Source organism: Drosophila subpulchrella, chromosome 3L, assembly GCF_014743375.2.
Source record: "Drosophila subpulchrella strain 33 F10 #4 breed RU33 chromosome 3L, RU_Dsub_v1.1 Primary Assembly, whole genome shotgun sequence".
NCBI classification, from domain to species: Eukaryota; Metazoa; Arthropoda; class Insecta; order Diptera; family Drosophilidae; genus Drosophila; species Drosophila subpulchrella.
Genome location: NC_050612.1, coordinates 28,219,265 through 28,233,192, shown reverse-complemented (window position 1 = coordinate 28,233,192; position 13,928 = coordinate 28,219,265).

Sequence of the window (13,928 nt, the reverse complement as noted above, 5' to 3'; positions counted from 1 at the left end):
CAGCCCCGCCTCCGCCCCCTTTCACCCTGCTGGCTGCCCGGCGCTTTGTGCTTTGGCAAAAGTTTTGTTTGATAGTCCCACAATTGCAAAAGTTGGCCACGTTCTTTGAGCTGTGAGCTCGGGATCTGGCTTAAATGCATTTTAAGTTGCATCAACTTTAATAAAATGCCACATGTGAAGCTTGTTTACTGCTGTTGCCGCCGCCGCCGCCGCTCTGCGGTGTTATTGTAGTTAAGTGCACTTGAGAGCGCTTTAAAGTTGGAGGCCAAGCGATAAGGACACGCAACTTGCACTTGCACTCGATGTGAAGTCATCCCCCGCTTGGATTTCCCCCCCACATCCTTTTGTACACCGTGACGTATGCGCAACGTTGGGTTTCGCCGGCGGTTTATCATACGCACCGTTGCCGGAACGAAGGCTGTGTGTGTGTGTGATGCCGAAAGAGTTTCCAAGTCATCATCTCGCTGTGCCGCAACTTGAAGGTCGTCTAAGTAAGTTCCTGGAGTCTTTCAAAAAGCATTCTAAAGATTTTCGGCTCTCTGGGGTTGAAGAATTCCCCTCTTTTATGCTGGGCAAAAAAGCGATAAGACTCTGCCTGAAAGCTAGCATTTAAGTTTTGTCTAACGAAAAATAACTTAACCCGTAAGCAAAAAGATAGTGAGTGCAGCGGGATTTATGGGAACAAGAAAACTAAATAAAATAATAGGTTCTGCGTGAATAAACTAAAACTATTCGTTGAGTTAAAATATATAACCAACAATTGGCCTGGAGGTTTCCAGCAAGGAATTCTTAAAATACGAAACATATGGTAAACATAAACAAGGAGTTTTATTTTCATATAGGAAAAAATAGGAGACATATCTAAACTTAAGTTATGGGTGTCAAACAAAGACTTGGTTTTATATAGGACGGAGATAGGAGGAATATTTAACTTAAGTTATAGTTGTTGACTGAAATAAATTATTTTTGAACCAGTTGTTTTTTATTTTAAAATATTGTACCTACTGTTATTTTCAAGCGAAAAAGGTGACTAAGGATTATTTCCTTCTTGCCCAAAAATAGAGTACTTAATGTTAAATAAGCTACCAATGAAAAGTGAAACCACTTCTGCATGATATACTAAAATATCCTCAAACTTTATGCATGTTTTGAGAGAGCCCCCCATCCATCACCATTATTCGGAGAACAAAAATTTCTTTATTTGAAGAACCCATTCTGAACTATCCATCATATGTCATTGGACGACAAATGTGTGTGAGGTTGTGCGGTTGAGGCCGACTGACTTTGTTCGCAAGTTGAAGAGGTTAAGAATGAAGTACGCTCACCGCAAAAAGGGGGGGGGGGGGTTGGTTCCCCCACTCAAACCCCCCCTGGGAAAAGCATTCAACTCTTCGAGTCATTTCAGTGCGTGGCACTTGAGAGAAGCGCTGAAATGGAGAAGGAGCAGGGGCAGGACGAAGGACCCCAGTCGAGTGTCTAAATGTCACGTTTAAATTTATGTTGCAGCAACAATAACAATGGGCGAGCCGGAGTCCTGCACCCTCCGAAAAATAAAAAAAATATGCAGCGTAAACAAAAACAGTTATGACAACAATAGGAACAACAAACACAGCCAAGAACTATGACAACTCGACAACAGCAACAAATGGCAGCAACAACAATTACTGACACAGCACAGAAGGCAGAATGTTGCCGTGTGTCACCAGGGGCGTAGCGGGAAAAGGAGACTCAAGGGGGGGGCAAGACCGAATGAGATGCGGGTGCAACTGTCACCAAAACAATGTTAACCAAAATGGCAAAAAAAAATCCTACGGGAGACAAAATATTTCCAGAAAAGCATGAAAACGAACAAAAAAAGATGATTGGAATACATTAGAAATGTTTTTCATTGTTTTGGGGCGAGCGAATGAAATGTTAGATGAATGCAAATGGAAAAAAGTTGGCAATACGAGATGAGGCAAAGAAGTCTCGCCCTAGAAACAGAAGCCCTTTGATCAGGTTCCAGTACTTAATTATTTTGTAAAAAAGTCTGCTACCATTTGGTTTTTTATTCATTCATAGGTATCATATTTTAAGCTTGATATATTATATTTCTATACCAACCACACTGGCTGAACTAACGATCCCACAGAAAATTCCACGAAAACATATCGGAGAATGCAAAACTTTCGCCAGAATTCGTATCAAATTTCGTGTGCAGCTGCATTTCAGAAATATCCCAGAGCATTTCTTAATTTTCCAACCATTTTCTGCAGCATTGCTTCTCTAGATGTTTTGGTATTAAGTATTTAATGCTCGACATTTCCAGTGGGGAGTGAACTTTCGACCTCATCAGCCATTAGCCCTATGTTTATATCATTAACAAAGTTATATGAAATTCAACTACTCTAATTATTTTTGCCGTTTCTTTTGTAAGTTGAGGAGGGAGAGCATTTCATTGTGGGAAAATTCAGGGTTGTAGTATGCGTTTTCCATGCGAATGCTGTCTTAACATGGCTAAAACAAGTGTTGTTGTTGTGGGTGTGATTGTGATTCTGGTTCAGGGGTTCCTTCATTATTATTTCTGTTGTTTTCCCCGGGTTGCTGGTGGGTGAGCCTGCGATTCAGCTGCGCATTGTTGCTGGCATATTATTTTGCACGCTCGTTGGCATCGTCATACTGACACAACAACTGCAACTAGAATGGCAGACCGCAATGAGAAAAAATGTTTTCATATTTATTTGCCGCTTTCCGAGTTTTCCCTCGCCCTGCACCCCCTGCACCCCACTTTCCACCCGCTTTTCCCGCCCACAGGACTCGCATAACTCTACTCAAGTATGCAACTTTATCATTTTGATTTAAATGTTTTGCTGCCGCTCTTGTCTGCCGCATTGTGACATGCATGTGCCTCACGTTGGAGCGAGTGAGATGGCTGGAGGTGGGGGTACACTGTGTGTGTGTAGGCGACAAACAGTAAAAATTGCATTGTTGTTTAGGTTTGCCAGCTTATTCAGCGCGGCGTTTGCGTGATTTTATGAAAAGATTGTTTTTCCTATTCTCCGCTTTGTTTTGCCTTGTTTGTGCGTGTTTTTTTCTTTCAGCTGGAATATTGTAAATAAAAAATAAAAAGAATTATAAATGGCATTGGGTGCAGAGAAAGGAGGCACAAAACCCAAGTGAATTATATGGCTAAGCAACGGAGACAAAATGTGAAGCCACTTGATGAACTATGACACGACTGAAGAAATAAATATGGGGTTTTTCTGTGTTTGTCCACATTTCCATTTGAAAATACTTTGTTTTTAATTGGCCAAACAATCAGAGCTTAATTGCTGCAATCAAGCTGGACAAACTAATTTAGTTTTATGAACTGCAAGAAAAGCATAAACATACAATGCACATATATAGATAGGAATCCATATTTGAATGTTGAAAGGAAAAGAGGAAGCTGATAATATAAAATAATTAACATTTTCATGTGTAGGCACATAACTACTTTAATATTTCATTTTGTTATGTAACAAAACAAAACCTTATTGATTTTATAAAGTGAGGCAAAAGTTTAGGTAAGCCAAATTTCATATATATAGCATGTTTCATATTGCCTGATTAATTAAAATAAATTCATGCATTAATTGCATTTAGTTAGGCAGTAGACAGAATAATAATTTTTTTGAGGATAAATATCCTTATAACAAGGTTGTAATAAGTATAAACTTATTAATTTCAATGGAATTGCTCAAGTTCTTTGACCATTATAAATTGTAATACACCATTCAGGAATCCATTTATATGGCATGCTTTTTAAAACCGACTGTGACATTTCCCCGCACTAATTGGCTTGGCTCTCGGCCTTTTGACATGGCATAAATTAAGGGAATTTTGTGACTATAACTCCGACAGAATCCCCTCCTTTTCCCTCTGCCTCTGTGTGTGCATCAGTGTGAAGTGCAGAAATTAATTTAATTAAGTAATTTCACATGTCATGCCACATATAATTTATGGTTTGCTTATATTTTGAGTTAATTTCAACATTTTTTCGCCATTCATTTTATTGCATTTCCATTTTTGCCTGTCACACGCGCTTGTTTGTGCGAGTTTTTCAAATTGTTTTGATGCTTCGCTGGTTCAGTGTATGAATGTGGAAAATTCTTGCCGTCAACAACAATTTTTTTCCTCTGGTTTGGTTTGGTTTGTTTCTTCTATCTCTATTTTTTTCCTCCAGGGGCACTACATGTTTACAATATTAATTTGCGAAAATAAAACGGGTCGTGGTAAAAAATTGCCTGGAGGAAATGCAAATATTTGTGTTATGTATAATGCCGAGGAGATTTCAAATGAGATTGAACTAATAAAGTAAACTAATTAAAGGATGCGGTTAATTATGGGGGATAGCAGGTGAATGCTGAAATATGAAACAATTTTAATTGAAGAAGTATAACGATGGGTTGATGAAAAAGTTTTGCTTTTTAATTATGAAAAATTCTTTATAAATTGGTTTTGTGTTATTAATAAAGAAAACATTTTTATAGAAGTGTTAAACATGTATTTAATTTTTCAGGAAATAGAAAATATGGCTTAACAGCTTTGAATAATATTTTTGTATATGTAATGCAATTACTTCATGATTCATAAATTACCCTAAAGGTTTTAAAATTTATTCATAGGTGTCCTGATTTGGTTCACCTTAATTTTTAGTTACTAAGCTAATATATAAATCTGTTCGCGGAATGAATAAATTGACCAAGATGACACATCCTTTTGTCCTGTGGCAATGTTCGACATAAAGCTGCAAGAGATAATAATGAAATACGAATGCGCACATTCAAGTGATTAGCTTGGCAATAACAAGTTGACTTGTTAGTGAGGTGCATCATGGTTGTCAGCAGTATTTCGGAGTCCTTAACCCATGCCAGCCAACCCCGTTTAGCCCCCCAGGAGCTCTGCGAGGACATAAATTTCCACTCATTTATCCGGAAATGGGCGTACTGCCAAAGTGAGCAGCAAACAAACAAAATGAGTGGCCATTTAGTTTAGACTGGAGTTAGTAGCAGGTCCTCCTTAGCAGGTCCACCCCTCTTAACCCCCTGCAGCCGGAATGACAGCATTGTTTACTGCCAGACAACTTTGTCAGCCAAACTGTCTGCTCTATCAGCCAGTGAGGGGTACTTTATGCAATTAACTAATTCGATGTGCCATGTTCTTCGGCTTTGCTCCCCTTTTTCCCCCAAAAAACAAGTGAACCGAACCAGCAGGAAAAAACACACAATAGAATTTATGTTGTCAAGGGTCAGGACCTTCAATCTCTCTGGGCTTCAATGCATGCAGCTAAGAGCGGGTTGAAAGCCCAGATGATGGCCAAAAGAGAGTGTTGAATGCATTGCCCGAAAAAGAGTGTGGAATGCATTGGGATTGGAATGCTCTTACTGGAAGGAAAGAGCTATTTTCCAGCTCTTCGCCTTCGGCTTTTGGCCCAAAGTGGATTCAATTAAAAAAGCAACAAATGGAATGACAAACTGCGAACACACCCACCACCCACCACCCACCGCCTCCCCCTTTTAATTGAAAATGCATTTGCAGGAGCTTCGCTTCAACTTGAGCCATTTGCGGATTTCGTGCTGCATACTTTCAGGCGCCGTTTAATTCAAAAAGCAACAAGTACAGTAGACTACGGCTACAGCAAGCGATTTCCGCTCAAGTGTCACACAGTCGACTGTGTGGGTGTGTTGGTCTGCCAGTGTGCTGGTGTGTGTACCATCAACACAGTCCTTGTTCAAGCCAAAGAACACATTGTCAGTCCTAAAAGCTGGCCCACAGCAAAAGTGCGTAGATGGAAAGTAATTTGCCAGGAGTACCTTTTCGTTTAAGGCAGACCATTCACTTACAGAAAGTATTCTCCTTAAATTATATTATTATTTTCAAGGAACCCACTCAAATTTAAAGCTTTATTCTACTTTTGTTCATTTTTTAAAGAACTTTTTAAAGTGAATTTAAGTCTGCAGAGAATAAAGTGACCTTATTGTCATTCGCATCCTGATAAAGACCTTAATTATCCTCAAAAAATCCTCAAAGATCGTTTTTGCATAATCTACTTTATAAGAAAACCTTTTTGAAGTGAAAATATTTTTTAATTTATTAAATGGTATAATGTTAAATACAATATATTTAATTGTTTAAAATTATACTTATTATGCAGTCATTCATTTTTAAGCCTTTCTAGAAACTACATTTAAATTTAAAGAAACATAAATTATTCAACCAAGAGACTTGGGATATTATCTATATTTTCTTGAATTAACTAGCTTCCTAAATCAACTAAAAATTTTATTTTACCTTGAAATCTTACCTCTTAACATTTATTTGTCTTACTTTAATATCCTCGAGCGCACCATCTCACTTCCCAAATGATGGGCTCCCACATTCAGAATTGATGACAGCTGATGATTATTAAAACAAAACCCGAAATTAGGCTGTGCTGGGTGTGAAATGTCTGCAACGGAAATGAGGTTTCGTTCTGATTTACGTAGGCATCAAATGTCGCAGGACGGCACACAGCCGCCCACCCGAGTTACCTGCACTCGAGGACATTAACAATTGCTGCCGGGTCAAAACACCCGGCGTGGAGGAGTACGGGCAGTCCCTGTATCTGAGGACCGACTCCAACGCCCCCAATCCTCCCCTTTGAAAACTTGACACGCATATTTAGTGGCAACAACAAACCTAATTACGCATGTCCAAGAGCGACGACCACTGCAGAAATCGGGGGGTGTACGAGGGGAAACACGTCTAGTTTGAAGTCCCCCACCCCCGGCTTTTGCCACAGAACAACAGTGCATTTATGACCGGGCCTTATAATGGTATGACTAGGTCGGGGTCTTCACTTCAACATGTATCCCCCCATGGCTGCAGAATCTACTCGACTCCTGCTTGTGAATTCCTCGTTTGGCCTTTCGATAAGAATGGGAGATGCCCAGCTGGTTATCGAACTAAGTAGATCTCAAAGGGTTCGGGCTAGGCATTGTTTAAAAATTACATTTTCCTTAACGCTTCATTACCTTGAGGTTTCTTTAGAAATGGAAGTACTTTATAAAAAGCAAAAAACAATTATCTTTTAAACCTAATTTTCAAATATATTTCATTTTTGTGGTAACTCTCAGATACTGGTAATATTATTTAATACATTGTCTTTTTATTTTACTTAAAAACAATTTTTTTGATATATAGTAAAGAGAAGTATATATACATATAAATAATATATATAATTATTTTAATTCTAAGATTCTTAATACAAGCATTGATGAACAAGTTATAAGCTATGTTGGTTACTCACTAAGCGAATTCTGTTTTTAATAATCAATGTTTTCAGTTGGAAACACAACATTTTTTTATAAATTTAAGACTTTTTACAAAAGCTGGGTGTCATATAATGCTATATATGTTAAATCAACTTAAAATCAAAAGCGTAATACATTTTTTCGTTTTTAGAATTTTAAATTTACTGGGTCACTCTTCTATAAACGGAATTCGAAGACCTTGTTCACTGCTGACTAAAACTGGTCGCCCTTGAGTCGGCAGGCAGTTGCAACATTTGTCATGAGCAGGGATTTCTCGACCACCTCAAACCCGACTGCCCCCATCCTTCCGCCCGGAATCCACCCATGGGGATAATGGCTGAGTTAGTTGGTTGTGCTCCGAACAGATTTTATGATTGCATCTGTTCCGCTGCCAGTTTCCAGTTGCCAGAACCAGCTACCCAGCTACCAGTTTGGGGGATGCCAGCCGCCTATTCCGATCCCCAGATCCATAAGCTATTCCCTGTGTGCATTTCCCTGGGTATCTGTGTTTGTGCCCCGGTTTGTGGTAGCTAAATTAGCTGCGATTAGGCCTAATAGAGCCTGCAGTGCATGGATTGCGGGATGGATTTTCCACAGCTGCATTGGTCGGCCACTCTCGCTCCTCTGGCAGTTAAAATGGTTAGATTACTTCTGGTGGCCATCAGCAGGCAACTCTCCTCCGAAATCTTATTTACCAATCATAGTTTGTGTGTAGGCCGAGTGATATTCTGATGGACCGAGACATTAGCACTGATTAAGTTGCCATTCGATAGAGTTTATATCTGGGCTACGCAAATTATAATGTATTTATGGTTTCGAATGAAGTTTCAGTTATGTAAATATGGGAATTATTTGGCAAGGGAAAGATTAGTAACTCACCTTGGGGAGATATACCATTGATCTATGTACTTACAGTGCTCACTTTAAATAAACAATATTGTAAATTATTCTTTTGAAGTCATTTACATAATTATTGTATATATATTAGAGCCAGAAATATACAATATTATGGTGAGGGAACATATGTTAAATTAGAATTAGTTAAAATAAGTTAAATAAAATATTATTAAATTTTTTTGATTCATTAAAATTTGAAAAATTTAAATGATGTATTTAAAATGTAGATATAAACTGTTTTTGATGTCCCAATCCTAAAACTTTGACATTTACATTAGTTGGTTATCCAATTTTGCGGATTTAACGAATGATATTAGTAGATTTTGAATATTTTAGCAGCTACAGCTCCCAAAACTTTATGACTCAGCTCTCATATTTACACATGTAAACAAAATCAAGAGGGGAAATTACACGAGAATTCTCGACAACCGACGTCCATCGTCCATCAGTTGAAGTGGAAGCAAGCCATATGACCACAACCGAATCAACTGTCGGCCCTTGGCCCACATCCTGCTGAATGGGTTAGGACCCCCTGTACCATATACACTATAAGTCCCCTTTGTACGCCCCTTAAACACTTGTCAATTCGGACTATTCATAGTTCTCGCCTGCTGTTGCTCAACAAGGGACATGCATAAAATTGACCATGGTTTCGTCTGACAAGACATCAACTTGGCCAAAAAGGACATGGCCAGGGGTGGGGGTATGTCATCAAATTTGTGGGCAGCGCCTATGCGTATGCAACAAATTTCAGAACAAATGGCTAGCCGAAAATGCAGAAATGTCGGTTTAGAAATTATATGGGCTAAGCTATAGCCCACCCCTTCCAGGATTTTCCCACTGCAGCTGGTAAATTAATTACTTAATTAAATTTATTGACTTGTTTAAGTTAATTTAGACGCCAAGTGGTCGGACATTTCATTCGATTTACCACAAGGCAATCAAAAATTAAGAGACAAGCTACGGATATGTGCGTGTGTATTGGCTGAGCCAAATCAATTTCCGCAAACACACACCCACAAATGCAGGGGAAAATCCTATTAACAATTGTTTAGGCCAATTGCCAGAGATGGCCAGGAAAATGAAGAGGCGCATATTTCGTCGAGTCTCTCAATGAATTTTGCATTTGGCAGATGACAAAAAGTGTTGGTTTAGCTGTTGGCCAGAGACGAAAATAATGAAATGTTTGTTTGACCGAAAGCCCATCGAATTGATTTTTCACCTGCTGACTAATAACTTTTGACAGGACTGAAATATAAAGGAAAAAAACCAAAATAGTATGCATGAGCTAAGAGCAAAGGCCAAACAGGCAAACAAACGATGGTAAATATTTGGGGTTCGAGCACACAGGAAATTGTTGCATCGAGTTGGCCATATTATGTAAATCACTGCCATTGACAGCCGACAACTACAACAGCAAAAACAACAGCTACAACAGAAGCCACAATTTTCAGCAGGAAGAGCAACAAAATATTGTGTGTGTGCAAAGCCCGAAAACCACTTTGGGCCCAACTTATTTGTGGCTAACAAATTTGCATGCATTGACGCATCATCATCGCAGTTGCCAATTCATCTGGCTGTACGTACAGATCTATGTGTGCTGTGTGGGCCACTTGGCTGAATTTCCCTTTTTTTGTATCCTCCTCTTTCTTTTTTGCCACAAGGACAACACCAGAGACTTTGACTGCGATTGCAAATCTTGGCCAAATCAATAGAGGTTGTAAAGAGCTGGGAAAAGCGTCCTCAATGTGTCAGCTCAAATGTCAATTTGTTGGCTGGGATTTCCAGGATATAGATGGTACAAGTGACAAAACACCAAACTTGCAGGGTTTTTGAGCCTGATTGCAGGCGGGATTGTAAGGCAAAACAATGGCATCAGAAAAGAAAAGGGAGAAATAAAGTGGGATGGTCAAAATAGATAAGATTAGTTAATAAGAAGAGTACTCTAAAAAATATAACATGACACATTTTTCATTAATTCTTAAGAGTATTCTTTAAAAATGCAAAGATTTGATATTTTGATTAGATTAATATCTTGCACTAATTTTTAATTTTTGATGAAGCAATATTTTAGTGTTCCATTTAAATACTAATTACTACTTACATTAAATTGCTTAAAATCATTCCCTTTTTCTTTTTTCCTTAAAATGGTATGCTAATAATTATTAATTTGTTATAATTAAAGCTTTAACTTTTTAAATTGCAATTTACTAATTTCTTGTAAACAAGTCAGCCTGGTAACTTAAATACCTTTGATAAATGTAATAATCATTTCCTTTTTTTGATATCCCCATTAACCAAAATCCGCAGCTCGGAATTCAATATTCATCAAAAAACCCAACCGAAACCACGAAGTGCTCTGATTATATTTCACAGGAGAGCTTCGAGCTGATCGTTTTACAGATTTTTGCCTGCGGCTGCCAGTTTTTTTTAAGGGTTTTCGGCTTGCATTGAGCCAAAAGTGTTGCCTCATTAGGCCATTTTTCACACACTGTGAAGAACCCCTGGAAAACGCACACGACACACACAATCCCTCTCATCCGGGGCCATTGATAGGTATTTGGGGTCTAATTACAAAACACAAATGCACTATAATTTCAAAACCCAGAAGCTTCGTGCCACAGCCCCCTCTCCCATTTTTCCCTTATTCAGAGCCTCATGCATGATTTCGTAATTTAAACGGCAATCACCTCTCCGGACCCCCTAAACCACCCATTTTCCCCCTGATTTCCCCACCATATGTCAACAGGCAACAAACAAACTTCTGTCAGCAAAATCATGCAAAATGTGACACCGACCGAGGGGAAATGATGGGATGAGGGGCAAATTTCGAGTGGATTTCAGTTCTGGAACAATGTATCCTCGCCTCTAACTGGGCGATGTGATCCCTTCCCCTTTTCGGTACTCTGCGTGTCATTCAAAGTTTATTGATTCGAATTGAAAAGCTGACATTTGCACATATTTCACATATTTTGCGCTGTTTTATGCGCCTGATTTGCCACCGTAGAATGGGTGAGAGTTAATAGTTCGATGGGATCTATATTATATTTTATAAGCCATTTTTGATTTGTCACTGGTAATCCGAAATAATTGCTAATTGAGGTGTGCAGGAATGGAAATGAATCTCTAGAGTATTTAGGAACGACCTTCCATTTTAATTTGGCTTATGTTCATATTAATATTTCAAATGAAAATTTTAATTTTTTAATAAAGAAAACACAATTTCAAAATATAGGAGCCCCCTCTTCAGATAAAGATTTAAAACGATCTTCGGTTAATCAAGCAGAATCAATTTTATTTCGTATTTTCCACCAGTTCCACTACTACCTATCTTATTTGTAATTCCATTCTCTCTACTTTCCTTTGCCTTTCCAAAGAGAACTCTTGGGAAATATAGCAGAAAAAGATTGAGAAATCGAGGAACAAAATTAAGAAGGAAATCATCTAAGGGAAATGCAATCTGTAAGCGATGCTGCCTGATTGGGTTTGTCTGCCTTCATTACGACCTTTGAACCAAGTGCCACGCCCCTGCCGCCCCTCTCTCTAGGGCAATCATACAGACCATTTAACTTTAACGACAGTCCAAGGAAGAAAACAGAAGGAACGAGAACCACAATATTTCCGACTAGGCTCACTGGCTCCAAGTTTCTTGCTCATTACAATTATTTTTGCAAAAGTTTTTCTTTTACTCTCTTCCCTTTTTCCCTTCCAGATATTCAATTTCTTACTTTTTGCTATTGACTTTGCCTTTGCTGTTCAAATAAAATTCTTCTCATCTATTTGATATTCATGTGTTTATTTGTTTATCAAGGTATTGCATTTTTTATAAACATCTCGGGGGAAGGAATGAAAAGGCAAGCTGGAGATGGGAAAATCCTTTAGAAATCTGAAAAATTAATAGGACGTAGGTGTCAATGGAAGTGGGGCCAACTGACAGGATAAAGCCTGGAATATTTATGGCACAAGCAATGAAAGTGCAATTGAAAATGATTTCCGTTGACCTCTGACCTTTTGGACAGCATCAAATCGTTTTTCATAACCATAAATGAAGGGGGCTGGGAAAAACGGAAGGCCAAAAGGGCAAGGGCCAGTTTTGCAGTTGCCTTTTGTTTAAAAATAGATTTAATTGATTTGAATAGGAAAATTCCTTGGAATGGTTGCGGTGGGTGGGAAAATTTTCTTGTGAAGTGAATAATATTTTCCTTCTATTATATTTAAGATCGATAAGAATGTATTTGATTGCCACACAAATTAAATTGATAAGTCTGAGACTCAGACTCTGAGTTTCAGATTGTTTCTAATATAGTTAAACAAAATTTAAAATTAAAATAATAACACAATTTTAGAAAAATTGTAATTAATTAATTAATTTTTTAAATAATTCTCACCGGGGTAAGTTAACAGAGCTGCTGTTACAGAACTCTGTTGTTAGCAGACACCTTAAGCGGGGACTCCTTCCCTAAAAGCCAAGACACTTCCCAGGACAGCATGGACACGCACCGCTGAATCATTATATTGCAAGCAGATATTGATATTGGAGAATATATGTAGATCATAAAGATTTGTTCCTACATTTTCAATAAACATTTTCTTTTTGGCAAGGAAAAGCTAGAGAAAATAGCTGAATAATGAAAGAAAAAAAGTTAGCTATTATATTCATCTAAAAATTGATTCCACACATAAACTTCGACAAATAAATGGCCTTATGAAAAACATAAGGAAACATAAGGAAAAATCAAAGGAATCAATTGCAATTGATTTTGCTTCAAGGCAAGCACTTGGAAAGTAAAATATGGTCTTTAATTTCTTTTTGCCGTAGCTGGAAAGTATCTCAAATAGGTGACATGTATTAGAATTGCAGCAGCCTCCCAACTTCATTGAATATGCACAATAATAAATATTCGGAGTTTGCCCAGACAGGCCCCCGAAAACCATTTGACATTGGCCACAGGCGGGACCTAGTCTTGGCCCCCTCCCCTTTTCAAAATCCAGAACCGAACCCTGGACATACGTCCAAGTCCTGGCCCAGACTCCTACTAAGTGTTGAGTGTGATTAATGAAATGGCCGCAAGCTGGGCGCAATTTCCGCTCACACCTGAGCGGTGGGCGGCAGTCGGCGGCTGGGGGCGTGGCTTGTTTTTAGGGTTAAATAGAGTTCATTGGGAGCGTGTAGTGGGTTTTGGTAGGGCCAACGCTTCGCTTGATTAATTTCTCTGCATGGAATATAATTAATTTGGTACTTACACACCACCCCAGCCCTCAACTGTGCTGTGAGCTCAGCTAATTTTTGGCTAGATTAAATTAATTATTTAGTTATTGTTGAGTAATTATTACCTTTTTAGAAATTTTTGCAAGAAAAATAAGTAGAACTAAAAATAAACCTCTAAAGGTGTCTAAAAGTAGGCTGTAAATTATTATGTCGGACTTCCGCATCCAAAATTTATTGTTGCATACTTTCAGACACCTGCATAAAAAATAACATACTTTATTTAATATTTGTCATATATATTTTTAAGTGCTTGAAATTAATATCCCTTATTTCCAGCTATTTAAAATTAGCTTACCTAGGTACATTTGGCAGCACTGACCCCCGCCGCCTAGAAGTCATTAGCCAAATTGTTGGAAATTTTTCGGCGACAGGTGCTTTCAGGCCAAGTGTGAGAGCTGGGCGGGCTTAGGATGTCTGCTCTTGAGGCAGGCCGTCCTGTCCGAATCTTG